Source organism: Cornus florida, unplaced genomic scaffold, assembly GCF_030987335.1.
Source record: "Cornus florida cultivar Cherokee Brave unplaced genomic scaffold, ASM3098733v1 CherokeeBrave_3.0.0_Hap2_Chr01, whole genome shotgun sequence".
Lineage (NCBI taxonomy): Eukaryota > Viridiplantae > Streptophyta > Magnoliopsida > Cornales > Cornaceae > Cornus > Cornus florida.
Window position 1 is genome coordinate 19,515,715 of NW_026775571.1, and position 4,932 is coordinate 19,520,646.

The following is a 4,932-nucleotide window of genomic DNA, read 5'->3' on the forward strand; positions in this document are numbered from 1 at the left end:
TACCACACTACCAACCACTTTTGTCCTTTTCCCAAAAATATCTTCAAAATATCTCAGATTTGTTTTTATCCAAAAAGGTGCCACCATTGAGGATCGATCCAACTTCAATTCGATAGATCTCAGCCATGTTCGATCGATCGCACCTCAAGTTCGATCGATCGAACTTCCCAAATCCCGAGAAAATTCCAAATTCCAGTTCATTAAAAGTTGTCTCATATCAAATCATTAGAGGATTATTGGTGTACGAGCCCAGCTCATTGGGGGTGATATTTGACCTACTTATATAAGGAATATGAGCCACTTTTATACATATATACATACTTAGAGAAGATAATACTTAGTGAGGAAGTAAAGGAGATGAGGAGGCTAGAGACACCATTGGAGACTCTTCATCAACCAAGGAGCAGATTTCTTCCATGGAGCTTACCCTTGAGGGTTGGAGAACATCATCCATGAGTGGCTAGACATCCTCTTGGGGCTAGAGTTAGCCCTAAGCATGCTTTCTACTTCTTGATTTATATATTTCTGAGGGGATTTGTATTGTGATACATGTGTTGACACTTATATATATATAGATCTTATTTATTCAGTGATTTACGTGGTTTAATGCTTTCAATTGATCATTTCATTCTATCCATAGGTCTATATATGCTAGAATAGATGTTCATGTGTTTGTCTCTATTTCTTGTGTTATTGATGCATGTCTAGGTGTATTGATGCTATAGATCTAGAGACTGTCAAGACATAGTGCTTAATGGCATATTCTTGTGGTTTATTTGATGGTTCATACTCATCTCTTGATGGATTGTACCTCTCCCTTAGTTTAATTAGTTTAATTTCATGTCATTAGCTTAGTTGTAGTGTAGTTGTTAAGTGGGAGGACAATCCATGGTTGTTGTTAATGTTCCATACTTATGAAAGCAAGTAATATATTTCTCTAACCTTGTGATGTGTTTGGATTGTGAGCTTAAAGAATGAATTAATGGCTTAGTTTGATATGTTGTGTTATCCACCATGTTGTTTAGATAATATATGCTTAATTTGTCATCCATGCTTGTTGGAACAACCACAAACACACACCTTGTTGCAATACATGTTCTTCTCCTCATTAATCATTCATTAAAGGTGTAGAAAAGCTATGCTTAATGGTGATCTCTAAACCCCAAGATCTCTCTCTCTCTCTCTTTCATTCTCTTTATTGCATTATTGTTCACTTTAGTTTAAATTGCTTCTTAGTGTAATTCAACCACCCAATCACTATTTTGATCACTCGACCTACTAACCCTAATCTTGATTCCCCAACCTAGTACGACACCTCAATCCGTTGGGACGATCCCTTCTCACTCATACTACATAGTATAGGTGTTAAGCGGTTTATAAATTTAAATTATAGTGCCCACTTGACACTAATTTCCAAACTCAAAGTTTTGTTCATTGTTTTGTGCGCATGCACGAAAAGCCACCATAGTTTTTGGCGCCGTTGCCGGGAATTGATTAATTGGCAACGTCGTATTTGTGGAATCAATTAGGAATTAGTACTCTTTTGATCGTGTCTTTACTTTGTTTTCAATTTTTGTTACTTATTGTGTTTGTTCTTGTTCGACTAGGAGCATTGGGCTAAGAAGGTGAGCAAAGGAGTGTTTCAAGCAAAGGAGCTAAGCAAGCAAGGAAAAAGGTTAAAATTAAAAAATTGCTAAGCTAAAAGCTAAAAATTTGGAGTTGAAGTACTAAAGGACCTTTGTGAGCTTTTTCTTACTCAAACCCTTAGTTAACTCATCGGCCCATATGGAGGCTTGTATTTTAATTCTTAGATAAATTGTGAGCCTGCGTGGAAGCAATTTACTTTTCTTGCATATTGTTGTTAAAGCATGGGAGTATGGGAATATTGTATGTGGAGGAAGTTTATTGATTATTGACTTGTTGTGAAGGTAAAGTGTTTGTCATTATTTCTTGTTGTGCTGCATTGTGCATGCATGGTCGTAGATTATTGAGACCCACTCTTATCCCTTTAAATTTTCATCTTGAATCCATTGTTCGAAACCCTAGGGGAAAAGGTAGTTCTATTCAATCAATTTCATCAATGGAAGGACACAATGAGGACCATGTGGAAAACCTTGGTCACATAGACCAATAAGGTATCCTCCACCCCAATGTGTATTATGATAACATGCAAGTTCCATTAGGCATGCCAAGGCCATTCGTTCATCCACCACAACAACAAGGCTAAGTTCCATTAGGAATGCCAAGGCCAATCTATGCTCCACCACCTCCCATCATTCAAAGCAATCAAGGTGCCCATATTGCACCTCCAATTGCTAATCCTCCCCTTACTTTAAGAGATCACTATGTGCCTAATGAATATAATGCACCCACATGCATTCAATTGCCACCATTAAGAGCACACCACTATGAAATCAAACCACAAACCATTCAAATGCTTTCTAACTATCATGGACTTCCAAGTGAAGAACCTTATAAGCATTTGGATGAGTTTCTTGAAGTATGTTCCACCGTGAAATACACGGACATGCCGGAAGAGGTCTTAAGCCTCAAACTTTTTTCATTCACCCTTAAAGACAAGGCAAAATATTAGTTTAACAATCTTAAGCCTTTTTCAATAACTTCTTGGGCGGAAATGCAACAAGAGTTCTTGAAGAAGTACTATCTGGTTTCTAAAACCAATGCCATGAGAACTTCAATTAGGTAATTTTCACATGGGGATGGGGAAACATTTCATGAGGTATGGGAACGCTTTAATGAATTACTTAGGAAGTGTCCACATCATGACATGCCCAAATGGCAATTAGTTCAATATTTCTTTGAGAGCTTATTGGATAATTACAAGGGTATGGTTGATGCTTCCATGGGTGGCTCTTACATTGATAGGCATGAGGATAACGTGTGGCGTCTTTATGAGAGCATGAGTGAAAATTCTTTACATCGTACCTTATCTTCGAAGAATGGTAGAAATTCTAGTGGTAGGAAGAGTGTTGGCTTACATCAAGTCGACCACTCTAATGAAATTGCCGCCGAGATGAAATCATTATCTCAAAGGTTTGATCAACCAAAACTCGGCGAATCAAGTATCTTCCTTCCCTAACCATTCTCATCATGCATCTAATGAAACATGTATGACTTGTTCAACTGTTTTACATTCTACTTCCAATTGTCCCCATGGACATGTGCAAAGTGAGCATCATGAACAAGCAAATGCTGTTTTTGCTAATTAAGGGAACAATTCTTATGTCAATCATTACAATCCTAGTTGGAGGAATCACCCGAATTTCTCTTGGAAAAACCAAGGGGAAGGCTCAAACCCTCCTCAAGGCGGTTTTCAAGGGAAATACATTCCACCTCCACTACAAGGCCATAGTTCCCAAGGTTTTAGATCATCATACCAATCACAAGGAAACCAATTCTCTAATTCTCATTTTCCTAATCAACTATCATATTCCCAAGGAAATGTTAGAAGTCCCGCTTTTGAAGAGAAAGTTTTGACCGCTTTGGGCACTTTAGAGACAAACACATAATTAATTCATTCTCACTCTCAATCTATTGCTAAGCTAGAAACCCAAGTAGGGCAAATAGCTAGCACTTTAAATGCTAGAGTGAAAGGAAAAATGCCTTTGAATGCCCCACAAAAGCAACAATGTGTTGTGGAGACTCATTCCTCATCGGAAGGTCACACCATTGAGCATGTCAATGCGGTGACTACCTTGAGAAGTGGAAAGATTATGGACAACAAAGTGGGTATGTCCAATGAAGAGAGTGAACCGGTGCAACCAAAAGTTGACACTCGTCCCGTTTCATATCCTATTCCTCCTTCATTGTATGTGCATGACCATATAAATGAGAATGTGTTGAAAAGTGATTTGAAAAGTGATTTTTAAAAAAAAAAAAAGATTTGCAAAATGATTTGAAAACTTTTTGTGTTGAAGAAACTTCAAAGAGAATTTTTGAAAAGGTTTTTAAACCAAAAGCTCCATTTCTGGATGCCTTAAAAGGATCCATTTCAAATGACAAGCAAAAGGCTAAAGTAAATGAAATCATGGACGTGTTTAGGCAAGTGAAAGTCAATCTTCCACTTTTGGATGCAATCAAGCAAATTCCGGCTTATGCCAAGTTCTTAAAAGACTTGTGCACTCAAAAGAGGAAGAACAAAAGCCAAGCACCTAGAAAAGTGATCTTCACCTACTACTTCATGCATAATTGGTGATCACATCATTAATCGGGCTCTTCTTGACCTAGGGGCAAGTGTTAATCTTCTTCCATACTCGGTATATGTCAAATTAGGCTTAGGAGAATTGAAACCGATGTCGGTAGTTTTACAACTTGCCGACCGATCAATCAAGAAGCCTAGGGGTATCATTAATGTAATGACCCGGTCATTTGTCTCCATTTCCTTTTTCTTGAAATTTTACGAATGAATTTTTTCGTTTAATTTTCTTTTCTGAGCTCTGTTTCATGTCGCTTAGTGTCATCTCGAGTGCTCAGAATTGGTTTTTGAGACTCTTTCATGTGAATTGACAACTTTCTTTAAGGACTGAGTCATTTTCGCATTTTTCGTTTTTCAGACACTATGCGCTATTTCGTCTTTTCCCTATTCTGTCATTTTCCCTATTTCGTCTTATCTCTGTTTGTCAGTTTTTGGCATAACCTTACTTCTCATGCTCGGAGTTGGTTTTTGACTTCACGTGCCTTCATCTTGAGTGGTTTCCTCGAAATACGTACTTCACTTTTGCAAGAAAGTACTCTGGTTGCTCCCGGTGTCCATAGGGGCATGGATGCAAAGTTCTTTGAAATTATTTTCTTTTCTTGGGGTGTTTTTCGTAAATATCTTTTGAAGATATTTTATTTCAGGGGTTTTTAAGAAAATATTTTTGGAAGATATTTTCATTCTGGGTCATAAGTGCAGTTTTCACTTTTTAGAAG

At 37.6% G+C, this 4,932-nt stretch overlaps 1 pseudogene; it reads right to left on the bottom strand.

Annotated features, from left to right (window-relative positions):
* Positions 1 to 2,691: 2,691 nt before the first annotated feature.
* On the bottom strand, positions 2,692 to 2,790 carry LOC132283265 (small nucleolar RNA R71; annotated as a pseudogene).
* Positions 2,791 to 4,932: the final 2,142 nt, after the last annotated feature.